At 37.6% G+C, this 27,841-nt stretch overlaps 1 protein-coding gene and 1 long non-coding RNA gene across 9 annotated transcripts in view; both read left to right on the forward strand.

Annotated features, from left to right (window-relative positions):
- TENM3 (teneurin transmembrane protein 3) overlaps nucleotides 1-27,841 on the forward strand; it is a 2,742,616-nt gene that overhangs the window by 2,407,060 nt on the left and 307,715 nt on the right. The gene's annotated exons all lie outside the window — the stretch shown is intronic.
- The window catches only part of LOC139180213 (uncharacterized), a 56,867-nt gene continuing 29,514 nt past the window's right edge, over nucleotides 489-27,841 (forward strand). Inside the window, exon 1 of the long non-coding RNA XR_011564528.1 lies at nucleotides 489-27,840. This is a non-coding gene — a long non-coding RNA (uncharacterized lncRNA). The remainder of the gene's footprint in view (nucleotide 27,841) is intronic.

The raw sequence follows: 27,841 nt of genomic DNA on the forward strand, positions 1-27,841 counted from the left end.
TGTTCCCGGGGATTTTTAATTAGGTGGCTGTTTTATGAGTAGTATCCCGCGCTCACCCGGGAGGGGAAGCTGGCGTTTTTCCTGCCTTCGGTGACTTTTGCGGTGTGCGGTGTTGAATTCGTGGGGGCGCGCATCTTGAGCTCGAGTGGTTTTGGATAATTTATGTCTGTTGGGTTTTTAAATCTGCATTGAGCCGAAATCAGTCAGTTCTTTGGTTTCCTGAACTAAAATCCATCATGCCAGTGGTTTCATGGGAGGGGTGGAAAGGCACAAAATCATCCGGCTAGTAATGAAAAGAGCAGTTTTTCTTCTGCGAAATAGCGTGTGAATTTTGCCACGAGAGGGTTTTTGCAGGGCAGCCTTTAAAACAAATCCAACTTTACCGTTGTGCTTCAGTGCAGGTTACTCCCATGGAAGAATTAGTTGGGAATGATTTCTTGGCGGGGTAGGGTGGGGGGGGGGCGGTGGCGGAAAAGCTTGCACACTATCTGTTAAAGTAAAATTCATTGCCCCATTTATGTATGTGTTTTACTAGAATAAAACAAAGATCTGTGGCAGCTTTCAGAATGATAAGTCGGATTTCCAGCCTTGCCCTGTGCTGGTATCTTTGCCCCCTCTGGGATATCTCCTAAAGGATATGTACAGAAATGTGTGCCTGTGTCACAAACTCATTCTGTCTTGTGAAAGCCTAGTATAATCAAATTCAGTGCCTTAAGATGGTGTAGTTGAAGATTTGATCCCCTTCCACTGAAGTGGAAATACTTTCAGTAATTGAAAGCAGATTCACGTCTGGAGTTGTACAAGCCAAGGTTTTCATTTTTAAAATAAACCTTTTGTTCTCTGGTTTTTCAGTGTTTCAGAAAGCCATCCAGAGACCTCTGTGTGCTAATTGTTAAAGTAGCCCTTAAGAAACGGATTGAAATTATCCAGAGAAGGCAATTGAGAAATACAGCTAACTTACTGAGCCTCCCTCCTGGTAGGAGACTATTTTAGTGCCACACATTTTCTTCTTTCTGCGGGTTCCCAGGCGTTAAGAGGCAACTGCACTGTTCAAAACCCCCAAACCCCAAGTAAGAGTCTGTCAGTTTTAAGAGGTTAAAAAAACTTGAGAAATGTTGGTGTTATCCCATTATATGCTGTGGGTTTACACAGTTTGATGATAAATTTGAAATCACGTGTGAAGTATGTTTCATTTGAAAGGAAGCTGATTAACCGTTAGAATGAAACTTACAAAATATGATCACAGGTTATTAAACAGGTTCCTTTCTCAGCTTTGGAGGCTAAGTGTTAAAAGCTTTTAAAAATTGACTACTGAAGACTGAAATTAGGATACATTGTAGACAAAGAGAGATTCACTTGCTGTCTTACTAGCTGTAACGATTGAAGAGGATGGTGGTATATAATATTAATACCTTCCTTCTTTAGGATAAGAAATCTGAAATGAATTGTGTAATTATGAGGAAAAAGTTAGAAGAGTTGTACTTTTAACAATGATAATCGAGATCTGGGAAAAAAAAAAGAAGAAAATCGTATTCCAAGTGTTTTTAATTACTACATTCTTAAACCTATTTTGGTGATTGTTAATAAGATGTGAATGGGCGTATTTACAGAGTGTAACCTGGCAGTTTGGTTTCTTAAAAATACTTGCTAAGTCTGGATTTTATCTGATTTTCTTGTCTTCTCGATTGTTAATCCTTTGAGCACGTTAAAATATATAGGATGTGAATAACTTGGTCATGATTTAAATGATGTTCTTTGTGAACATGTCTCATGTTAGAGTCCTCTTTTTATAAAATCAGTATTTAAAAGACTCAGCAAATCTTTATCAAATAAAATCTTAGCTACATTTCCGTTGTGTCGCATCACATTTCAGTGGCCTAGTGTGTGGCATAATAGAATTTAATTTTCCTCAAAGATCGAGAAAGAGGAACTCAACTTCATATGGACCTTTGCAGATGTCTGAACACTGATTTTCAGTGTAGGAGCCCTGTCTAAACATTTCAACTCACCCTTTCTGTGACTTCTCTTTACTGTTAGTTTTTATGTCCTTATGTATTTTTACTTGCTAAGGGATGTGCACAGGATCTTCTGTCATCTGAAATAACATATTCAATTTATCACAGGATTCCTTTCTTTTATAATGTAGGGAAGTGGCAAAGGAGGCTTGTCTAAATGCAGTGATCTTGATAATTAATGCCATAAAATAGATTAAAATGCTGTATTCCAGGTATTCATTTCCTTAAAAGGGCCACCAGAACGGTGTTGCTAAGCACCCGTCACTATTGCAAGTAACAGAAAATGACCCAAATTAAAGAACCTGTTCTAAGCTGTATTCTTGCATTTTCTAAAGTGTATTTCAAAAGGTTTAACCAGACTCATTCAATTAGTGGAGGAAAAAAGATCTATTTTCAGTTCTGATCAGCAATTAAGAGATTGGGCTTTGGAGCATCAGCCCCTTTATAATTTATTTTATCTTCTAAACTTTAAACAATTATGGATAAAGATTTTTAACAAACCACCTTTTTGACAATCTAAACCTAAATGCTAAATGTAGAGCAGTATATTTCTTTTAAATTTTTGTCTAACAGTAGTTTTTACTAACTTTTCCCTCTTTTTATAAAAGTTTACATTTTACGCTAGTAGGTATACTACTGCTTTACCCTGGATTTCTTACTCTTTGGGCAAATATGTGTATGCACACACATGAGTACGTACCTGTGTAGTTTAAAGTATAAGTGGAGTTATTTGATCTTATCCTAGATATGAGTGCTTTCGCACCAAACACTTGAGAAATAAAATATTTAGATATTGTGCATTTGGTACCATGAAGGAGACAGAGGGATATGTCGAAGTGAGAACGTAAGTAAGTAAATCAAGGGCAGTAGGATTTTTTTTCTAAGCATAATGTTAGCTGTACCCTTCTGGGTTAGCCCACAGCTTCTACAGTTAGAGCTAAGCCACAACTATTGGAGTGTTTAATGAGTTAGGTCTTCCAGTGACCTGGTTCTTAGCTGATTCCAATAGCAATCATAAATACAAGTTGAGGAACTTCCCCAAAAGGATTTGATGGATAAAGGCTGTTAGAGGAATGGGAGAGATGAGCCAGGGGTTCCCAAAGGCTTAGATTAGGGTTATCAGCAAGTTTTTTGCTCTCACATTGGTTTGGACAAATCCATGGGCTTCCCTGGTGGCTCAGAGGTTAAAGCGTCTGCCCGCAATGCGGGAGATCTGGGTTCGATCCCTGATCAGGAAGATCCCCTGGAGAAGGGAATGGCAACCCACTCCAGTATTCTTGCCTGGAGAATCTGTGGGCAGAGGAGCCTGGTGGGCTACAGTCCACGGGGTCGCAAAGAGTCAGATACGACTGAGCGACTTCACTATCTTTCTTTCTTTCAAAGCATATAAACGTAGACATTGTTATCAATCTTAAGTGATTATATATAAAATGATTCCATATCCTCAAATACTGAATATTTTAAAGCCAAAATGACACTTGATTCTGTTTTCTCAAAGAGGTGTTTTATAGTAAATACTCATGATAATTTAGTTTTATCAACTTGCTTGGCATTACAGATTTCGGTAGTAATATATAATATAAAATAGATGAGATTTGTATGACTTTTGTTGTAGTTTTCTCTAAAATGAAAATTTATTATAATATTTATGTTTCAGGCCTTTCGACATGAAATCTCAGTTTAGGTATTTGGTAGGTGGTATTTGTTTTTTGACATGTCAAAATTGGTTTTCCCCCGTAGAGATCAACATTTTGAGGTGTTGAAATGATTAGGTTATGTATATTTTTAGTAAACCTTGAAATTATACATATGTTAAGATTTAGAAGAAACCACTTGTTTGAAAATTAGTGTTTATATGTTGATTTAGTTAGAAACCTAGCTGCTTAGTTACCAATCCTGTATATGTAAGTTTTAAATTATCTACTCTTACTTTTTACTACAAAAGGATGGAAACAGCGACATCTTTGGTATCACAGAAACCATTTATGCATGGATATTACTGATGGGAAATTTATTTCCCAAGGGAAGAATAATAATTGAAAAGTGTACACAAATATTTGAGGGCTCATCACATTTAAATAATAGTTCAGTTTGGGAAACCAGATGCTATGCTATTTTAAAAAGTTTCCCTGTTAAATGTTATTATTCCCCTCTCTTAAATAGTTTCACATAAAAGTCTTATTTTGTACATTTAGAAGCCAGGATGTATTACAGAGTATTCCAAAATGACTAACAAAAGCTGATATAGAGCAGTGTTTGCATTTTTTCTATTCAGACATCTTGATCTGAAATTTTAAAAAATTAAAATAATGTGTGGATGTTTCCATGACACTTTGTCATGTTCGTTCCAGCACAGCTCCTTTTTTCCATAATCTTAAACTTTCCGGAGCGGAGAGAGGGAATCCGCTTCTTGAGACCTGTAAAATAGAGCCTGGAACTCTTTTTAAGCTTTTTATGTGAAATAAAGCAAAACTTCTGTACATAACAAACTTATCACTGTTAACCTTTTCTAATTATTTAACCATTATTTCATTTTACCTCCCGCTTAAAAATTGTACGTTAGTGAAGTCGACACCTGGCAGTGTTCTTAAGTTTGTCTTTCAGTTCTTGTAGTAGTAGGGGGTAGTACCATCTCAATTATCTTTGTTCAGGGAAATGCTGAAAGGCCAGGGTAGTTAAACAAGGCCATTTGGATTTGTGAGCTCGAAGTCAGATGCAAAGTCAGAAAGCGGTTAAATGCATTATCATCTTATTGGGCCCACCATCAGTAGGTGGGCTCCCTCCTCCTTGATGGAGGGAGAAAAAGCCATTGGCTTTTTTATGATGGCCGCCCCTGCTTGGTTTATCACAGACACATCGTCACATCCCACTTTTCCTGTTGCTTCTTTGTTTTTTCAAATATTGTTTCCTCTCATCATGGGCAGTCCAAGGGAAGGGGAATATTAAAAATTCACTTCTTTTTTATTGATAGTAGATTTTCCTTCATACGTTCATCTCATCTGTTGATAGGTATGGAGATATTCCTTCATTAAAAATTAAGGTGATCGAGCTGACTGACCGTTCTGTATTTGCTTTTAAGGATCTTTTAATGGTGATGATTAGTCTCTTTGCAAAGAAGCTGCCATTCTGCTACTTTAAAACTGTGTCTCAGCTATTAAAAGGAGAGACTTGCCAACCTCAATTTTAGCAGTGGGAATCGTGTTTGTTTTAACAAGTGCCTAAGTATGTTGACTTGATCCGTCTTCAGGTTTTAGTAGTTCTGTTGCTGCTGTTCTGGACTCATTACTTCCCTTAAAAAAGGCAAGACCAAACCGGAAGATTTATAGTTTAGATTTGTTCACTATATGGCGAAGATTTTCCTTGTGATGTCTTTTATGTCAACTCCATTAAAATGGAATTCTAGCATCAATATTTGAACAAGTATTGTTCACTAATAGGAAGAGTTTTATTAAATGCAGTACAAGATCTAACATTTCTGGAAATGCCAGTTAAAGCAATTAAGTGCAGCATACAAGATTGTTTTCCTAGGCAAAGGCCTTAAACATACCGATTGGAGTTCATGCTTTACTTTTTGCTGTTTATTAAGTTAATCAGAACTAAGTATAAATCTTATCATAAAAAAGAAAAAGGTGGGCCCATTAGCAAAATTCCTAGAATACCATTTCAAACTTGGTTAGAGGTATCACCCTACCATCACGCTATGAATTATGTAACACTAAAAATCACCAAAAATAGTACCATCAGGCAAGTCACATTTTCTTGATCGCAAAGTATTATGTCTTTAAGGATTTTAAAAAATTTTGAAAACGAACATGCTGAATTGAAATATGTTTAAAATGAACCCCCCTACCGCACACTTCTCTTTACTCTGATCTCACAGTCAGGACCTGAATTCAGGCTCTTTTCCTCTCATGTGTAGACTTTTTCATCAGCCTTCTAACCTGGTTTCCCTGCCTTCTCTCTTTTAATCCAACCTCCACACTATGATCAGAGTTGTCAGTTTGAGTCATACATCCAAGCCTGGCACATCCCTGCCTAAAAATCTTTGTTATGCCCTTCGGGTTGGATCCAAATTTCTTTAGTATGTTTAATCAGGCCTTTCTCGTCATCCCTCCCTCTGCCTTTTCCACTTGTACCTTTCCATCCATGCTTCAGCAGTTTCACTTGGTCAGCGCCACTTACACCTCTTCCTGCCTTCTCATGGATCTTTCCAGATCCTACTTGCTGGGCATGTCTTCTCTGAAGCCTCTGCTCTTTGCCCCAGGTAGAGCTGGCTGTTGCCTGTAGATTTCCACGCACCCGGGACAGGTTTCTGTTACTACATAAACATTATGCTGTAATTGTTTACAGCTCTCTCTCCTCCACTAGGGGGACGTGTTCTTTCAGGTCACAACTGTGTCTCACTCATCGATACCCACCTGCAGCTGGAAGCTGAGAAAATAGTAGTCATCCAATAAATGTTGAATGCTTATTGAACAAGTATTTTAAATACAACTTCACTTCTTGGTAATGGAAGGTCATCATTATGCACATCAATTATCTTGTTCTCTGTAAGCGTAATGGTTTTGTCTGAAGTTGGTGAGGGTTAAGTATCCATAGTCTAAAGCCCCACTTGGACAGTGTTTGCTATTACTTTTAGCTATCATTTTTGAGTCCTTAATCTATGCAAGATGCTTTATACATATCATTTCATTCTCACAAAATCCCTCTTAGAAGGGATTTCTGCCTTGTACTGATGGGCAGATTCTTACATAGAAAAGTTAAATAAATTCAGCATTACACAGGTCAAAAATGGTGAAACAGAGATCTGAACGTAGGACTGTGTGAGCTCTGTGATTGCAGACCTAGTCTAGATATTACTCTGCTGAGAATTTTTAATGACCTGTGTCGTTCAAGTATAAGTTTTTAGATAGGTTTTTCATTTTCTTCCCTTGTCATGTGGTCAGCTTTTGCTTCTTGTGGCTCAGCTGGTAAAGAATTTGCCTGCAGTGCAGGAGACCTGGGTTCGATCCCTGGATTTGGAAGATCCCCTGGAGAAGAGAACAGCTACCCACTCCAGTATTCTGGCCTGGAGAATCCCATGGACTGTATAGTCAATGGGGTCGCAAAGAGTCGGACACAACTGAGTGACTTTGACTTTTACTCTGTCAAGAAATGGCCAAAGTTATTCTGTTGTTATAATTTTTGCATAAAATAGCAATGGAAAGGTTCTGAGCCAAGACTATTCTCAGAGCTAATTTTATTAGCTTTATGAGTTTTGGCCTTTCAGAAGCCTTTTTGGTCTAATGCCTCCATTTCTTTGCATTTCTGGTCAGATGAGAATTTGGGGTAGCTAAATTCCAATTAGGTATTAGGTGTTTGAGTGAAGCAGAATATTAATTTCCATAGTTAAGGACTTTTAAGAAAGCCAGTACACTGAAATAGAGTAAGGAAAAAATTTTGCTAACATTTCATGCATGGATACATGTGGAACTTAAACTCACTGATAAAATATTTGTGATTCTGATTTTTTAAACTGGTAAACATATCTAGTGGCACTCTCTTTTGGATGGGTAAAGCAAGGAAGATATATCCTTTGGAATATATATTTGGAGCAATAGCTAGTACACACTTTAATGTTTTTGTTACCAAAAAGTTAACAGGTCAGGCATGCCAGAAGGACCAAAAAGCAACTCCATATTTCTACTCTTTCACCCCATCTTAATTGACCTTAAGAACAACAACAACAAAAAACCCTCATAAAATTAAAAAAAATTTTTTTTTTACTAACTCCTCCTGTGAAATTGAACAGAATTAGAAATTTTGGGAACTGAAGAGAATCTTCAAGATTACCTAATCTGGACTACGTATTTTATAAGTGGAGAAGCAAGTCTAATATTTGATTTCTTGTGTCCTTTGTCCTCGTCTCTGTGCTAAACCTTTTTTGTGGATGTTCTTTTTACCTCACCTTCAGAATGAGAGTTAAACGCTCTTACAAGCTCCATTTCAAAGAGGGGAAACTTGAGGCCTAGAGGAGTTATGTACATTGCTAGCCACTGATGCTGGGAAAGATTAAAGGCGAAAGGAGAAGAGGGCGGCAGAGGATGAAATGGTTAGATAGCATCACCGACTCAGTGGACAAGAACTTGAGCAAACTTCAGGAGACTGGAGGACAGGGAAGCCTGATGTGCTGCGGTCCCTGGGGTCACAAAGAGTCGGACACAACATAGCAACTGAACGACAACGACAGTTAGACGTGGTGCATGCGCCTACTAGGAGCTCCTGCTGTCCCTTGAGGATGATTTAGAAGGAAGTGGAACCCAGAATCCTTCCAGTCCACTCTGGCATTAAGACAAATTGTTATAACACCTCAGAACACCTGAAATATAGAAGATGGCTTATGAAGTATTAATATTCTTGCACGCTCAGTCCCTCAGTCATGTCTGACTCTTGAGACCCCGTAGACTGTAGTCCACCAGGCTCCTCTGTCCATGGGGTTTTCCAGGCAAGAATACTGGAGTAGGATGCCATTTCCTTCTCCAGGGGCTTTTCCTGACCCAGGATTTGAACCCACATCTCCTGCATTGGCAGGCAGATTCTTTATCACTGAGCCACCAGGAAAGCCCCAATAAATATTCTTACTCCCTATTTTATAGATGAGAAAATTGAGGTTTAAAGAGATTAAGTGATTTGCATAAGGGTATTCAGCTACTGAAGAATAACGGCTACTGAAGAATAATCTCAAATTTTATATCATCCTTTATTACTGAATTCTGCCTTCACTTTAAATGTCAAATTAGATTTTGTTATGACTTTGGTCCTAACTTTGCTTTATATGTAGCTTCTTTTACTGTTATAGAATAGAATTTGCCACTGTACAATGGTTCCTAAATATGGTCACCATTGAATGTTACTATTTCCATATATGTTCAAGGCAAATCTTGTAATTTATCAGCAAGTACTTATTGAAAGAGTATGTGTTTAGTGTTGTACTATTTTTAATCTTCCTTAGTTTTTTTTTTTTTTTTTTTAGTGAACCATGATCATAGATGATCATCTGTGATATAGGTAATGTTCACACCTTGGTTAATATCCAGCAATGATTAGCATCATTGATTAGAAAATTAGTAGATAATGACTTTATTGACAATTCTACTCCCCATTTAATGGTTTATTTAATTGATGACTAATGCCTTTACTCTTAAAGGCTATTAACACATCAAAATGGTAATTATTGAACCTGGCAAAATGATAAATTATGTTTGTGTTGATTTATTTGTGCCCAAGGATACTCTGGTGGGTTTTTTTCCTTTTCTTTTCTTTCTTTGTTTTTTAAGTTTTGATCTGCTAAGAACTTCTGCTTAGGAAGTCAGATAAATGAGCATTGAAACCATTATCTGGTGGTATGACCTTGGAAAAGTTGGGAAAAGAGGGAAATAAACCAGATCAGGGGCTTCAAGTGGTGTGGATTGTTGCAAAAGTCCTGTAGAATTTCTTCAGTTGATTCAACATTCTTTAAAAAAAAGAAAATCAGACAAATGGTAATAAAACACATCATGTACAGTAAAATATACAATAAATATTTGCATTGTGTGCTCATGAGTTAGCTTATTTTCATATATTTGTCCTGCTTCTATGTGAATATTTGGATTTCTGTGAGGGTGTCACTGGTGAGGGAAGTTGGGGCTTCATGCTGGCTTTTTTGTTAATTTGACTTGCCTAAGGAATAGGAAGAAAAGACGTCCCCTGCAGAGCTAATCTGGGAAAGGAGGATCCTTTCTCACCGGCTTCCAGGGAAACGGGGCTTGTGCTGTGGAGCATGGATGCTTGCTACACCTATCTTTGGTGGTGATGGAGATTCTGCAAATGAAGGTGGTTGTGCTCATTATGAATAGATAATTACTGTTCTCAAGTTTCATCATAGTACCGTGACCAAAACTTTTTTGGAGCTATTCTTGAAATTGAGTTTATTTGCAAGGCACAGACAAAAGTAGTTCTTGTTATACAGGCATGTCTCATTTTGACCAAATACCAACTTAGCTAGTTTGACTGTTTACCTTTCTTCATGGGCTTGACAAACCAAAGTTTGGCTATTTCATAATATTAGATCTCAGAAAGAGAGTATTTACTAGAGCTAAATATATTCCATGAGCCCTTTTCAAAGGAGGAATATCAACGTTATATTGAGATACGATTGCACTCGCTGAAAAAGGTGGTTAAAGCCTGAGGTGGCCTGTATAAGGCAATGATTTTCATGTGGATAAATTCTAGTATTTTTTAAGATTTGAGTGGCATTACATTCAAGATAAAGAACTGAACCTTTAATGGGCAGAACAATTAAATATAGAAATTGAGAAACTAAAACTTTATAGTTGTTTTTAATGTATAACTGTTTATTTTAAACAGTTCTTAGACTTTTTTAAACTACTAAGGCCTATAAGTATGTGATAATAAAAAGTATATTTAAATTTCATGCATATTACTTCTCATACAGAATGCTAAACTCAATCTTTACTTTTATGCTTCCAGTTAGAAATGGGGACTCAAGGTGCCAGGTCTTTCATAAACTGAAAAAAGATTATTTACTTTCATGCTCAGATATCAATATAAACACCTGGTTTATTTAAATGATGATTTATAATATTTATTTATTTCAGTATGCCTCAGTTTCTCAAGACTAGGCATTAGAATTGTAAATGTACAGTATCTTTCCACCTCGGTAAAGGCAGAACATGGATAGAGTTAATATTAAACATTTTTACAGTATATCTATGGAGAAAGTAAGTTGGTAGTATCTTTTCCTATAAAAAGCATCTACTTGTATGTATTTTATAAAATGCATCTCCAGCCCCTATTTCTGAGAATATCTCAATTAACAATAAGAAGATATCTACCTGTAAGTGCCTGGGGTCCAGTTTAGACTCTTAATGAGATGCCTCAATGGAAAGAGACCACTTGAAGATTTTATTAATCTCTGTAGTGTGGAAATGGAAACACTCTGAAACAGAGATACCTAGTTTTAAGGTCTGATAAAACCACCGTGACCCTAGTACAGAGAACCTTAAAACTGAGTAAAGTTAAATTTGAGACAAATTATTTCTCTGTTCTTAAATTCACCAAGAGTAAAATTCTGTATATATTAAGCTGTTCCATTTAGGAGAATTCTTCTGTTACATGTATTTTTTGACAGTTTGGTCACTCATAACCCAATTAAAGACAGTATCTGAGAGTCAGATGCACATTGTCAAAATACATGTCAGCCATGAAAATCAGCCTGCTTTAACTTTGCTGCTGCTGCTGCTAAGTCGCTTCAGTCGTGTCAGACTGTGTGCGACCCCACAGACGGCAGCCCACCAGGCTCCCCCGTCCCTGGGGTTCTCCAGGCAAGAACACTGGAGTGGGTTGCCATTTCCTCCTCCAATGCATGAAAGTGAAAAGTGAAAGTGAAGTCACTCAGTCATGTCCGACTCTTAGCGACCCCATGGACTGCAGCCTACCAGGCTCCTCCGTCCCTGGGATTTTCCAGGCAAGAGTACTGGAGTGGGGTGCCATTGCCTGGCCAAACTATTTGAGGTGGCAAGCTGAAATACACAGGAAAACACTGAAGTTCTGTGCCTGAGAAGGACGTGTATCAAATACACATCAGTGGTTGCTTAGGGGCCGGAGGAAGGGAGACGGAGGAGAAGGATGGGAGGAGAGCTTGAGGGGTTTATAGCCACCTCTGTCACATTTCCCTCATAGCTCAGTTGGTAAAGAATCTGCCTGCAATGCAGGAGACCTAGGTTCAATTCCTGGGTTGGGAAGATCCCCTAGAGAAGGAAATGGCAACCCACTCCAGTATTCTTGCCTAGAGAATCCTGTGGACAGAGGAGCCTGGTGGGCTGCTGTCCATAGGGTCGCATGGAGTCGGACACGACTGAAGCAACTTAACATGCGTGCATGCATTGGAGAAGGAAGTGGCAACCCACTCCTGTATTCTTGCCTGGAGAATCCCAGGGACGGAGGAGCCTGGTGGGCTGCCGTCTATGGGGTAGCACAAAGTCAGACATAACTGAAGAGACTTAGCATGCATGCATGCAAATATGATTGCACTCAATCGTATTTGATAGTGTACTTCTCACTATCCTCCCTGACTGTTAACTTTCCTCTTCAGTCCCCACAAAGCAAATCATCTTTCTTGGGGATCTCCTTGATCTTATTTCTCTCCTACTCAGAAAATCATAGTGTTGTATTGAGAAAATATTTGAGCCTGATGGAAGGAATGGCAGAGAGAAGACATTGCAGGCTGAAGGAGGCAGGTGGGCAGAGCTGTAAAAGTTGGACGGATATTTGAGAAAATAATAACCTACTTGGAGCATGAAGTTCATGAAAGAGACATTTGGAAGATAAGGCTAGAGAAGTTGGATGAAGCCAGGGTATGGAGGACCTTGAATCTTAGAGGAAAGGGTTTATTTTGATGTTCATTTGGGATCTGTTGGGAATTTGGCATAGAACACCTGTGCAGTATATTTGGGAGATCCCTCTGGTGGATAAATTGTAAAAGGGAGGTAGTAGGAAGAAATAAACCAACCATGAATTTTTCTTGTTGCTGTTTTTAATTCTTGACTTCCTCTTGAATTTTACTCAATATAAGCTTCACAAAGGCAGGAGCTTCTGTTGAAATTGGTATCCTTGAGTGAGAACAGTGCCTGGCACTTGGCCGTGCTCAGTGAATACTTGTCGGTTTGAATAAACGAGAACACCAAGATCCAAAAAGATTAAGTGACTTGTTTGCATTTACACAGATAATCAATCATGACAGACCCAGAATTGAAAATTGCAGCTGATTTCCAGACTGGTGTTCCTTTGACTGTGAGATGTGAAGGTGTCCTACGGGTCATTTCCACCAGCATACCTTCTTCTTTGTTCCTTGTCTACTCTTTATTCCAGCAAATGGTTGCAGAGTATTTCATCTCTTACATACCCATTACAGCCTTCACAGAGCTCTTACTATGTTACTTTCATCAGATATAATTGTTTAAATTGTTTATTCTACTGCTTTTTTATTTTGGATGGTAAACTCAAGGTCAGAGACCCAGGTCTTCAGTTCAGGGTTTTGTTTGTTTCCTTGTTTTATTTTCCTGCAGCCCTCCTCTCCCAGAACACTTGTACTCAGAACACCTTTTTCTGATCTTGGAATCTTGATGACTGACTAACCAACCTTCACATCTGTCTTTTAGTGCAAGTTATTGAGAAGTTACAAGCATACAGTTGAAATTATTTTTGTCGTATTGGAAAAGGGCCACTTAAAATTTGCTGGATGTTTTGTTAATAGTTGAAGCAAGTAGTGAAATGAAATTTTTAAGAATTTTCTTGCTCTCCACTCAAAGCCATAGTCTTGTGAATTTAAATAACTAGTTTATCATTTTGCAACGTGAAAAACATTCACTGTCTGATTCTGTGAGACCACCTTGAAATAAGATGCCACAAAAAGAGAATTATTGTATGAAACCTTTGTAAAGACTAATGAGAAGGCCCACTATTACGGCCTGACTTTTACTCAGTAATATTGAAAAGTCATTGCCTCTGTAGTCAATGTATTGCTTTATTTTAGGAGAATAGTGTAATTGGTGGAGTACTTTAGTCTAAGTATCTCTTACTTGTATAAGTACTTTGCTATAATGTCTTTCCCTGAAAAAAAGTGTTACTCATTAAGTGTAATAGAGGCTCTTACTATGATTAATAAAATGTTAAGGGATAAATGTTCTTAAATAGACCAAGAAATTGCCGCACTTTTATAAACATATATAATTGTCAGTGAATCATTAACCTTTAGATATAGAGATGTTTCCCTCACAGTTGAGAGGAAAGAAGGTAGGAATACTGTACTCGTGAAATGTGAGTTTCTCCAAAATGTGGAGTATTCATTATGATTCAAAGACATCCTGAAATTATGTAACTTTCCAGATTTAAAACTTTCTGGAGAAAATTTCACAATTCATTTCAAAAACGAATTAAAACTACTAAAATATGAACAGACTTATGCTGAATATGGCAGTGATATGTAGTTCTACAGTGTATTAATTTAGAATTTTTAAAATTGAAAAATTGCAGAGTGAAAACACTGAGGCTTTTTATGCTACTGAAAGATGATTTTAGGGGAAATGTGTGCTTTGAGATAGGTTTTCTGAGAGAACTGTAAGTCTATATGGTATTTATTAGTTGTTATCTTATAATCTTATTACCTTGTAACCACTTCATGTTATTTTGCATGTAAATAAGATTAATATAATTTGTATTTTTGTTTGTTGATGTAGCTTTTTGAATATCCTTCTCCTCCTCTCATTGCTCAATATTACCTGCCTGGATGTGTGTATTCTTTTGATGCTTACTCTCTGAATTAACTAGGTTTTAGTCTTTGGAAGTCCTTTGACAGATTTTAGAGACAGACTTTCTGAGATAATGTCACTGAGGTTTTTTGGGGGGTTGGGGCAGGGGAAGGGCATATTGATTCATAAGTCTTAGGAGAGTTGAGTAAAATGATCTACATAAGCCATTAAAGTTATTTTATAGTAATTAAGTCTTTCTTAAGGAAAGAGCTTGAGCAGAGTGAAATAAATGTTCGCAGTGGTTTTATACAAATTACTAAAGTAAGACACTAAAATGTTTTGGGAGCAAATAAATATTTGCTGAAATCTTAGAGAATGGGACATTACTCTTCTGGCTTTTTAATTGTAACAGAACCCTGCTAGAGTATTTAGCTTAGTTTACTAAATGTATATTTAGTAAATACATATGTATTTAGTAAAAACTCTGTGTTGGACATCAGTGATTTGTTAATATAAGATGCAAAAAGCTCACTAATAATAAATATGCAGGATGGAAAGAAAATAAAACAGTAAGTAGTTCTTGTAACACTTTAGTGCTTATAACACTTCAATAAATATTGACCTTTTAAAATATTGTTCCTTTTAAAATTATTCATTTTAAAACAAATTTTTTGTTTGTTTTAAATTTTCTGTTTCTCATATTAGAGGCCAAAGTTAGATCCAGGTCTCAGTCTGTATTAAACTTTACTAAACAGAGACAAAGCTAAATCATTGTTGAAGGTTGGATCCAAAATATAATACTGTCTTTGAGTAGTGGTATTAGGCTGCTGGGCTGATGTCTTAGTTCATATTTTAATGTAAATCACCAAAGAAGAGATCAAAACAAAGCACTAGCCCAAGAAAGAAGTAATTCTGCATTAGCTGTGTTTTTAGGCATTTGAGGGTGAATTAATTTCCTAGGGCTACTAAGAAAAGTTATTGCAGACTGAGTGACTGAAAACAACAGAAATTGTCTCATAATTTTGGAGGCTAGAAGTCCTAAATCAAAATGTGGGCGAGCCATACTTCATCTGTAGGCACCAATGACAGGTGCTTCTGTGTCTCTCCCAGCTTCTAACGGCCCAGGCATCCTTTGGCTGGTACCCGATCCCTGTCATCTTCATCTGGCAGTCTTTCCTCTATATCTCTGCATATCGTTTCCTCATCTTATTATTTATGGTTCTTATATAAGGGCATCAATCGTTGAATTTAGGCCCACCCTAATCCAGTATGACCTCATATTAACTAATTTTATCTGCAAAGACCTAATTTCCAAATAAGGTCACATTCTGAGGTTGCAGGTAAACATGAATTTTGCAGATGCTATTTAACCCACTACAGAGGAAAAGGAGAGTAGCATAGAAGGAGGAGGTAAAAAATGATTTTCTTCGCTGTCCTTAGCTTTTTGCTCTCCCATTCCTTCATGGGTTTGGGGAAGTTAGAATGGAGTGCTCATACCTTCACACTCTGATTCCTTTGACGATATCTTATCTGCCAAAACTGATTGATACTTCTTTTCTACTGAGTCTTACATTACTGTAAATGCCAGTGAGAGAGCCCTGGAATTTTTGAATGTTTGCTAGTCAGTCATAAGGGGAATCCCATGGACCGAGGAGCCTGGTCGGCTGCAGTCCATGGGGTCGTGGAGAGTCGGACATGACTGAGCGACTTCACTTTCACTTTTCTCTTTCATGCATTGAAGGAAATGGCAACCCACTCCAGTGTTCTTGCCTGGAGAATCCCAGGGACGGGGGAGCCTCATGGGCTGCCATCTATGGGGTCGCACAGAGTCGGACACGACTGAAGCGACTTAGCAGCAGCAGCAGCATAAGGGGAAATCAAAATTTAGTTTTTATATTTCTGTTTTTATTTTCAGAATTTTAAAAACTAGAAAGAAACAGCAACAAGAAAATGATTGTAACTGCCATACTATAGGTATAGCACTCTGGGGATGTAGTTACAAACATTATACTTGTAAATTAAGTGTCCTACGAGATCCTGTAGTCATTGGTTGATAAGCTTTACGTGGGTATGGTCTGTTGGCTCTCAATTTCCCTATACATTTTAAACTTAGAAGCTATTTTTTAATGAGAAAAGAAGCAATTTGATAAATGAACTTTATGATTCTCAAAAAGCTTATTTATAATTTATTTTAAAAATTACCCTTGACTTTCTATTTAAGTTGCCAAATTGAAATATCCATACATACCAGAAAATAGTTTCTAAAAGTCAACTATTTTTTTAATAAACACGCGAAATACCATTCTGTGAGAATGAATGGATATCTGGGTCAGGAATTTCTAGAGGTTTGTCTTCATCTTTCAAGACAATAAATGATGCACTGAAGTATAAAGTATTAAATTCCCAGGGAGTGATGGATGAGATCCTTTCCTGAGAGCAGCTATTGGTTAATTAGATGTGGGAACGGTCTTTTCTGGGCAGTGCAGGTAGGCTGCAGACAAGGGAGAAAGCTCAGTGCTCACACAGTACTGACTCTTCATTCTGCTCTGGGTCAACACTGCAGGAAGAGATTTTCTTTGTGGAATAGAATACTACGAAATAGTGTAAACCTGTCTCTTGAGCATCCACCTTGTAAATATTTAATCTTATGATTAGAGTGTGAGGACAATTTGTGCCCTTTTGGGTTTAGGGGCTAGAGAATGGTTTGTTATTATTCATTTGCTTAGTTGTGTCTGACGCTTTGTGACCCCATGGACTGCAGCACACAAGGCTTCCCTGTCCTTCAGTATCTTCCCGAGTTTACTGAGATTCATGACCATTGAGTTGGTGATCCCATCCAACCATCACATCCTCTGCTGCCCTCTTCTTCTGCCTTCAGTCTTTCCCAGAATCAGGGTGTTTTCCAATGAGTCGGCTCTTCATGTCAGGTGGCCAAGGTATTGGAGCTTCAGCTTCAGCATCGGTCCTTCCAATGACTATTGAGGGTTGATTTCCTTCAAGGGTGACTGGTTTTATCTCCTGGCAGTCCAGGGGACTCTCAAGAGTCTTCTCTAACACCACAGTTCAAAAGCATCCATTCCTGGGTGCTCAGCCTTCTTTATGGACCATCTCTCACATGGGAAGGGGTTCTAAATCTGGGACTTTCTACCAGTTATATATTTTACAGGGTTTATAGGTGGGGGTCTCCTCTTCAGGGGCCGTCCTGGTGGCTCAGATGGTAAAACAATCTGCCTGCAATGCAAAAGACTCGGGTTCTATCCCTGGGTCAGAAAGATCACATGGAGAAGGAAATGGTAACCCACTCTAGTAGTATTGCCTGGGAAATCCCCCGGACAGAGGAGCCTGGTGGGCTGTAGTCCATGGAGTCACAAAGAGTCAGACATGACTAAGTGACTTTCAGTTATTCTTACTCAGATTTCTCAGTCAGACATAAGAGAATATCCACTTATATTTTTGGATCATCATCCAGGCATCTCTTCAACTGGTAGGATATTTTTGCCACATGAAGAAAGCAGGCGTCTCACCCACCGCCCTTCTGAGTATGTGTTCTCCCACATGTCATTTATCCACAATTTCAGTCCAGGGCCTCATTAGAGGAGGGGGATATATTTTAAATTACAAACATTTTCCTTCTTGTTTACATGTCATTCACAATTAGAATGGATTTCAATTAAAAATATGCATTTTGAACAAATATCTGCTAGATCTTCCAAAAAGAGTATATTTTATTATATGAAAGTTTATCTGAATCTTATCACAGAATATTTTCCCATGCAAAATATTCTAAAAATGACCAGCCTGGGAGAATTTGGGTTGGTTGCTCCTTTCTCACCTCTGCCCCCGGTTTGCTTCCTCTGTTCTGTGAATTTATACCATTTTCACTTGAAATGAGCTTGAAGTATGCTGCTTTCTAAGGACAACAGGGAGACCCAAGTCTTAGCTCTGGAATTCCTCAGATCACCCAGGAGAGAGAAGATGGGTTTAAATTCCTAATACCATTCATGATCATTAAATTTATTTTAAAAAAAAGTTTGCTAGTTTTAAAGTATTTTAAGGGACTTCCCTGATGGCCCAGTAGTTAAGACTCCTTTCTTCTAATGCAGGGGACTTGAGTTTGATCCCTGGTCAGAGAACTAGATCATACAACTAAAGATCCTGCTTGCCCCAACTACAAACTGGAGCAGTCAAATAAATCAAACTAAAATAAAAATAAATAAAATATTTTAAGCTCAGATGCAACAGATATAAGGCGTACAAATGTTTCATGGTCATCTATTTATTAAATACCTAGTTTCTCATACTTGTTTTGAAAACACCAGTTACTTTGTTCACTTGTTTTCCTACAGAATTTAGGTCCCCAGTGTATTTGACAGTAGTCAGATTTCTGCTTTATCTGGGGCCGTGGAGCGTGATGACACAGCCTATTTACTGCTTTGGGTGTCAGAGATGTGGGTGCTACTCTTTGATATGCTGCCAACCACCTGACTTGGGTTGGGTAATAAAGTCCTGATAATGACGCCAAAGACTTGAAATTCTCTGAAATTCCTCCATCATATTTTTTTTTAAAACTGACACATAACATGTGTCTTTTCAAGTATACATCATCATTGACCAGAACTGTGTTCTCTGTCTCTACGTACATGGAAATTTTCCTGATAAAACGAACATTCCTTTTTTATGACCAGCTTTTTTAGTTATCTTGATTTATGAATAAATAACCCAACTCGGCATATTATTTTTAGTAGATCTGCCTTCCAATACTTTATTAAGCTCTGTACCCTCAAGTTCTTTAATTACGTCCCAGGGCCTTTGCATGCTAAGTCGCTTCAGTCACGTCCGACTCTTTGCGACCCCATGGATTGTGTAGCCTGCCAGGCTCCTCTGTCCATGGGATTCTCCATGCAAGAATACTGGAGTGGGTTTCAGTATTCTGCCATTTCCTTCCCCAGGGGATCTTTCCAACCCAGGGATCGAACCTGCGTCTCTTCTGTCTCTTGCATTGGCAAGCGGGCTCTTTACCACTAGTGCCACCTGGGAAAGGTAAATTGGAAAAAAAAAAATCAAGTGTGTGCATGTGTTTTAATTAGCCTGTTAACATTTTTGTCTTCTTTGTTTCCAGTAATAGTAGTCACTAATTTATCTCTGTTTAAAACTATTGGCCAATTATTTTGAGGTTAAAAAAAGTCGTATCAATATGGATGTCTCCAGTAAGTGATTTAAAACAAAGATCACTATATCAATGATGAGGAGAAGATTTTAGTAATCTCTGACATAGCTAAAAGAGCCATCAACTGATTTTTAACAGTTTATCATTACAGATTTCTAATGGGAGCACTGTTTCTAATAAGTAGTTTTTATTCTTGAATATTGTTGATAAGCATCTGAGTGTCTGCATAAATGGATTGTCAAAACCAGAATAAAGAAACAAGCTGACATTTCATATCTCTCTTTTGTTTAGTATTAAGCTCAACTACCATATGCCCCAGTTTCATAATTTTACAGTAGTAAAATAACGCTAAAGCCTTACTTGCCTTATTTTCAGCTCACCTAATTCACATTTCATATGGTAAAGTTCAAAAGAATTTTATAACTCTAGAGAGTAAAGGTCTTGAGAGATCACGAGGAAAGCAAGACCCCAAGAATTTAAGCAGTTTGACTGTGTTCCTATGTAAGTATTGGTAGAAAGAGAGCTAGAAGCCAGGGCTGGATTCCTACCCAGTATCCTCTCCATTATACTAATATTTTGTTAAAATAATGACATCTGCTGTGGAGAAAATAAAACAGCTATCTTTTTAGTCTGTGTAATATATATGCAAAATGCTGCTTTATGACATAAATATAAGGGAATGACTTTAGTGTTTTTTTCTTCTGTTATGTCAGATATTCCAGAACATTTGGGAGAGTTCCTATAAATTAAAATTTTTTAATTACAAAATATCTATCTGGGACTGGGCCACTTTCAGAAGTGAATGATAAAATCATAGAGCTGGAAAGTGTCTCAAGTGGCCGCGGATACTAACTTACCTCTTGGGTAAGGTCATCGTTAAAAAGTATGGAAGTTGTTCATAGGCTGTTGGAACTAGCTTTGTGCTGGATCCCTGAAGTCATTTATATGACTATACCGTCTTAAGTGAGTTTTTTATTAACTACTGAGAATAATATGTAAAAGCTGTGTTATAAATTTGGTGATCAAAAATTATTTTAAGGAAACAGATAAAGGCCCCTCGCATTTATATAAATCTGTATTTTAAGAATCTGCTTGAAACTCAAAAAAGCATTTCCTCACCTTGGCTTAGTTTCCCGAGGTAATCCACAAAATTTTGTTGAATTCAGTTTAGCATAAGAAGAATGATGGCAACCCACTCCAGTGTTCTTGCCTGGAGAATCCCAGGGACGGAGGAGCCTGATAGGCTGCAGTCCATGGGGTCGCTAAGAGTCAGACATGACTGAGCGACTTCACTTTCACTTTTCACTTTCATGCATTGGAGAAGGCAATGGCAACCCACTCCAGTGTTCTTGCCTGGAGAATCCTGGGGACGGGGGAGCCTGGTGGGCTGCCGTCTGTGGGGTCGCACGGAGTCGGACACAACTGAAGCGACTTAGCAGCAGCAGCAGCAGCAGCAACACTCATTCTCAGTTCTGAACACCAGGAAGACAGCTCTTTGGTTAAGTTTCTAGACTCCAATCTTACCACTTCCTACACTACTATAGAATAACGTGTATGTATGTGCTCCTAGCTCAGTCTTGTCCGACTCTTTGTGACCCCATAGAATGTAGGCCCCCAGGCTCCTCTGTCCATGGAATTCTTCAGGCAAGAATACTGGAGAGGGTTGTCATGCCCTCCCCCAGGGTATCTCCCCAACCCAGGGATTGAACCCAGGGATTGAACACATTGCATACAGATTCTTTACCATCTGAGCCGCCAGGGAAGCTTATGGAATAATGTGTATAGATGATTTCAAAATGGGAAAAGGAAAGGGAACAATAAACCTTACTGGCTGCTGAGAGGAGGGAAAAGGAACTTAGGAAATTGATCCTCAGTTACTCTTTGCCAGAAGTGAAAATAAAATACATTGGTCAGGACTACCATGCTTTGGAGCTTCTGCAAACACCAGGCTGGCGTTTCCCAGAGGTTAGAGGTTTGCTCAGGTGTGTGTTATCCATAATACAGCATGTATTGTCCACTGAAATGGGTCAGTTCTGAGACTTTGTGAAGCTTGCAGGTCATGAAAGAAAAGCAACATTTCCTATGATCCCCAGCTAAATTGCAACACGTTGTATAGCATTTTTCCATTCAAACAAGACAATTACAGGGTTTTAAATAAATTAGATTTGGAACACTATTTTAAGGAATTATAGTGAAAATTGGTATTGTTTTTCTAGTACAGAAATCCTCCAGTAGCAGAACTTACCATATCTGTCAATAAGAATAAAATTATACTTGCCTTGAGTTTTATTTGCATTTGTTTCCCTGACGATTTTCTTGTGGAAATTTTAATGAGCAGTGAAATGACCAAAAGCTGGACAGCCAGGGGGAAGAAAATAAAGATAATCTAAAACATGCTTGATTATCCTCAGTATAATAAAAACTTAACACTAATAGGGATAATGCAAGAACATTCATATTATCTAAAAACATTTTAAAGTGGCCTTCCACTGTTAGGAGAGTAAATGTGCTGCTATTAATATATATTATATCTATATGATGATCTTTCTCATATACATGAAAGTGAGTATATTATAATATTATCTAGGGCTCCCTTGGTGGCTCGGTGGTAAAGAATCTGTCTGCAACACAGAAGATGAGAGTTCAATCCCTAGGTCAGGACAATCCCCTGGAGAAGGAAATCGTTACCAACTCTGGTATTGGTATTCTTGTCTGGGAAATCCCATGGACAGAGGAGCCTGGAGGGCTATAGTCCATGGGGTTGCAGAGTCAGACATGACAGAGCACACATACAAGAAGTAAAAATGTATTCATAATTGAAATAGTCATATGAATAGATATTTAAGCAGAACAATTATCACTTATACAATGAACTTATTTACAAATTAGAAATAGACTCACAGATGTAGAAAACAAATTTATGGTTACCAAGGGGGACTATCACTATTTGCAATTAAACTTTTTCTAAAAGTTAAGAGAAGGCTTCATTTTAATTACTAAAGATCTCCAGGATGGGAGTGAGGAGTGGATTTCTTGAGTAGACTTTCTAATTTTAGGACTTTCAAGGTACATTTTATTTATTTATTTATTTTTGCTGTGTAGTTAATTATAGAGTGGAAGCTATTACCAAGTTCTCCATTCTGTCTAGCACCTTGAACTCTTTATATTATTCTGCCTAAAAGTAGCTATAACTGCCTTTTTCTTATCCTCAAGTTTCTCTATTTGTGTTGTCTTTTTTTTTCCTTGATTAAACTAGCAATAAGACTCTGTTTTGTGTGTCTTTTCAAACAGTACCTCATTTTTTTTTTCTTTTCTCTCTCTTCTGATTAGCAGTTTCTATTCTAATTAATGCCCCTTTGCTTGTCATTCTTGGACATAATCATGACTATTAATATGCTGCTGATTACAGCTTTGTCCCCATTCCATATGTGGGTATTCTTTTCTTAACCAATATTTTGTGTACAGTTTTTGACTGCAGAATTTATTTTTCTAGGTTTAATCCATTGATATCATATAATTTTTTAACCTGAAGAATATTAGCTTTTCAAGGATTTATTGGGATTTTCTTTGCCTTTTTTACTGGTCTTTAAACTCTTTGCTTACATTCTCATTAAAAGAATTTTGATAAATGGTATTCCCTCACACATTTTTTAGTTGAAATCTGAACTTTTTCATCACAAGTAAAAACAGTTACAGAGGATTCATTTCCCATGTATAACAAATATTGACATTTTGAGTAAAATTGTTGAATCACAGTTATTTAAACATCTGTTAATAACAATAAATGATAAATGTCTGAGTAATTTTATGCTTGTGTTAGTCATTCAGTTGTGTATGACTCTTTTGCAATCCCAAGGACCTTAGCCTGCCAGACGCCTCTGTCCATGAAATTCTTCAGGCAGGAATACTGGAGTAGTTTGTCATTTCCTTCTCTGGGACTCCTGTAGTGGAAATTAGAATTGGATGCCTTGATCCAAGGGATCCCCCAGGACATGTTGATTATCCACGTATTCCTCTCCTTTGTAAAGAGATTCTGACTGCCAGATTGTTTAATTGTGAGCCATTTGAGGGGCCATTGCTCTTCTGACCGTAACATATCTAATATGCTCCCCAAAGATCTTTCCTTCAGAATAGACAATTTTATACTTAAAATCATTTATTTACAAATTTAAAACGTTCTCACGATTGAATATTTTGCATTATTTCCTATTCCCTGAGACTTGTATTTTCATTTCGCTTTCCCAAGAGTATTTTGTTTTTCATGCCATTTACCTTTCTTCTTGAAAGTCCTTTTATTCAGTCATATATAAATAAAAAATTTAATTAAAAACATTTTCTATGGCTGCAAGACTCTTAGAGCTATTAACAAAATGTCTGCTTTGAGTTTTTAATAAAGTTATAAAAATCAGTACACACTTGATCCAAAACTAAATATGTACATTCTAATTAAAAAATTATTGACCATAAAAAATAAAATTCCATTGGAAACACATATCTTAATGAAATGCAGTGGGGTAGTGCTTGTCGTGTCTTATTGAGGAAGAATTTGTTCACTGTTCTTTGGTTTGCCGCCCTACATTGTTTGTGTTGGGACAGTGCCCCACGGATAGTTCTCTTTCTTTTTTAGATCGGAAGTCAGAAAGGAAAATCTTCTCTGCAGATACTTCCTCAGGCAAGTCATTATCAAGGCATAAAATTGATTCCTTTGCAAATATTCAGGCACGCCTACCCTTTAGAAATATTTTTTTCTTTTTCCCAGAATGATACATACCACAACTTGGAGACCACTTGTTGAGCACATGACACATTTTTATGATCATGAGTATTTCTTTGAAAGAATATTTTGTCAGTATCAGCATTTGCTCTGTATATATTAACCCAAATTCAAAGTTATTAATTTTTTATAGATGACTGAGTACAATTCATCTGGGGCAGGGACCTGTGTTTTAGAATACCTAGTATTCCTGACTCTTGTCCTTAGTCAACAGACTCTGTGAAAACTCAAACACCTTCTCTCCCTGTACCCCGTTTCCAGATGTTCTCAGGCAAGTTAGGTTTGGCCCTGATTGAGGATCACTGATTGAAATCTCTGCTATCCTTTCTAAGCCTCTTGGTTTTTTCATGTATTTTAAGGACCTGTTAAATTTTAAAGACTTCTATTGTTTCTATTCTTTTTAAAATAAGCTTCTTATCATTTTTTAAATATGATAAGAGTTCCTGCCTCCTGTATCTTCATTGTAGACTGCAGTCTTAATAGACCAATTTTCATCCACATTGATGCACTTTTATTTCATGGAGGTAGTTTAGTTGCTAAGTCATGTCTGATTCTTGCTACTGTGGCCCACCAGGTTCCTCTGTTCGTGGGATTTCCCAGTCAAGAATACTGGAGGGGGTCACCATTTCCTTCTCCAGGAGACCTTCCCAATCCAGGGATTGGACCCATGTCTCCTGCATTGCAGATGGATTCTTAACTAACTGAGCCATGAGGGTAACCTTTTTGTGTCATAAATACTACCTTTTCTCATATTAATATTGTGTCCCCTACTTGCTTTGCAGCCGAACTTTCCCAGTTTATCTGTACCTGTAGCTTTACATTTAATCTTTCCACTGGATCTGCTTCCTGATACTGTTGATCACCCTGTGCATAGTGGGTTGCAAGTCACGTTGTCTCGTTTCTCCTAAACCTACTACCCCCATCTACACACCTCAGCTCTTCACAAAAGTTGATGTAAGCCATGTTTCATGACGATTTCCATAAATAAGTCCTCTGATTTGGTAGAAATCTCAAGATGGCCAGTGAAATTTCCTTGTAAGTTTCTCCCTTTTCCGGTCACAGTTACCTGGAGCCAGCTGGAATTCCTACAGTGCCTTTAGAAAGGGATGGGCTCCTTTTATAATGTGATGGGTTCCTTATAACGCGCCGTGTTATCTCCTGGTTTGACATCCTTTGGTCACTTCAGTTCTTGTTAGGAGAGGGAGAGGCAGATACCTATGCTTAACTTACCATTTTATTCCAGAGTTAACTTACAGATTATATTCTTTTGAAAATTGTATCAGTGATTTTCAAATTGTGTAACTACAAAATCCTGGCTCACGGGACTGAGAATATATTTATCTACTATTTATGTATATTGCTTTTTAAAAACTAGCTCAGTTTTGTTCTGGGCTTCCCTGGTGCCTCAGCTGATAAAGAATCTGCCTGCAGTGTGGGAGACCTGAGTTCAATCCCTGAGTTGGGAAGATGATCTGGAGACGGGAAAGGCTACCCACTCCAGTATTCTGGCCTGGAGAAATCCATGGGCTGTATAGTCCATGGGGTCACAGAGTCAGACAGGACTGCACGACTTTCACTTCACTAGGAAAGTTAACAAAAGTTTGAGGTGCAGAGGGAAGACCAGATTTTTTTTTTTAATGAAATTACATAGATTAGATCTCAGTATTTAAACTGTTCCTCAATTTTGTGAGGCTGTGTTGGAAATAACCCGCCTCTAGTGCTGTTGGTATGCAAGGCTGCGGTGCTTAAACAGTATGTCCCGTGCTCATCACAGATGAAACATACCAATGTCCCGACACCATTCTCTCCCATTTACTCCCAGTGGTTTGACTATTAGAAGCGCCCATGATGGGTCTAACCTGGATTAAACAGATTGTGTGTGATGATCTCGCTGCAGCCACAGTGCAGCCCCACTGTTAACTCTACAGACCAAGCCACTTGTACCTGGCATCACTTACTAACACACGACATGCAGCTTTTCTGCATCAACCTGGACAGCAGTTAAGAATGTCGGGATACAAGAAGGAATAGAAAACTGATACTGTTTTAAATAATCTGTAATTTCAGGGTTTTTTTGGAGATAATTCTAGTACAAAGTATAATAAAACTAGATGTACAAGAAACCCTTTAAATCAGTGGTAAGTGTACAAGTGGAACCAAGACTTTTACTGGACAAAGTCATGTTACTGTAATGGTTATTTGCTTGTGTGTTACCACACTGTGTTATAATTTGCTTCATTACCTTGCTCTTTGATACATAGTGTGCATTTCTCTGTCACTGTAACGATTATAATGACAAATTTTCATCTTACTGCACAATCAAGATGGCATTGACAGGAATGAACTCCAGAGGCTGGGCCTGACAGGGAGGTTGGTCACTCAGGCCCGGTGCTCAGTCATATGACCTGTACCTCTCTCAACTTTTGCCCCATCTGTTAAATATATGCGATGTCATTAAATGCTTTTAAATCTAAAAAAAAAAAAAGTTTCAATATTCAATGAAATGACTCAACCGAAGTGTTAGAGAACAAATGGCATTTATGATGGAGAATATGTTTAACATTAGACAGAAATGCTTTAAGAGGAAATTTAGAAACTATTTTGCGGTTCTTAAAAAATTGATACTTTAGTGCCTTAAATTGTTAGAAACCCTTACCTCTCTTCTCCATACTTATTTATTCTGTTCATAAATTCAACTTGTATAAATGACAGGTGGTAGCAAGCCCACACTCTGGGATTTCATCTTCACTAGTTAATTCATCAGACGTTTTACCTTTTTTTCTGTAGTCACAGATGGTTTTCATATCTGTCTCTATTGAGTCACTCAGATGTGTCCATCTCCATCTTTACTGGGTAAATAATAATTCATCATCCCTCAAGTGACTATGATAATTGGATTCCAAAAGAGGATTCAAGATCTGTAGGCACTGTCCTGTTCAACATTTGCACTCTATGTTCCTGTCTCTTCTGTATTTGAATAGATTCCAGTGTAAGTGCAATTCATGGCACAGTTCTTTTTTCTTTAAGTTACTTAGAATAGATCTTGTGGGGAAGCCCTAAGTGTAACCTCTTTGCTTTCTAAAAATGGCATTTACCATTCCAGAAAAAGTCCCTGGTGGTATCACTTGACTCATTTCAAAGTGACCTGTTCTTGATAAGTGAAGTGTCATCTAATAACTGAAACTCCTCAGAGATTTTCAGTGGGTGTTTAAAATGAATACTTTTATCTAAAGCCATTTTAGTCTTTACCAAACCTTTACTTTCTCCCTGTTTTCCAATTTAGAAAATAGGTTTATTTCTTTTTTCGATCTTCTTTGAGTAAAAACAAAATAAATGATGTGGTGGTTCGTGGGTATGCTTTTAAGTTTATTTGGGCCTCGTGAGGAGGAAAAGAGGGTGAAGAAATAAAGTCTTTAAGAGTGGCTTGCTGATTTCTTTGATGCTGAAAGAGTGTATGTTTTTCAGAATAAATCTTTTTAAGTTAGAAAATGTTGATTTTTCAGGTGAAGAATGGTACGTTGATCAGGGCATAAAATTTTAGCAGCTCGTTGTATTCCTTCAAGATTTTTAAACTACACCCATGGCACGTATGTGTAGG

Source organism: Bos indicus, chromosome 27, assembly GCF_029378745.1.
Source record: "Bos indicus isolate NIAB-ARS_2022 breed Sahiwal x Tharparkar chromosome 27, NIAB-ARS_B.indTharparkar_mat_pri_1.0, whole genome shotgun sequence".
NCBI classification, from domain to species: domain Eukaryota; kingdom Metazoa; phylum Chordata; class Mammalia; order Artiodactyla; family Bovidae; genus Bos; species Bos indicus.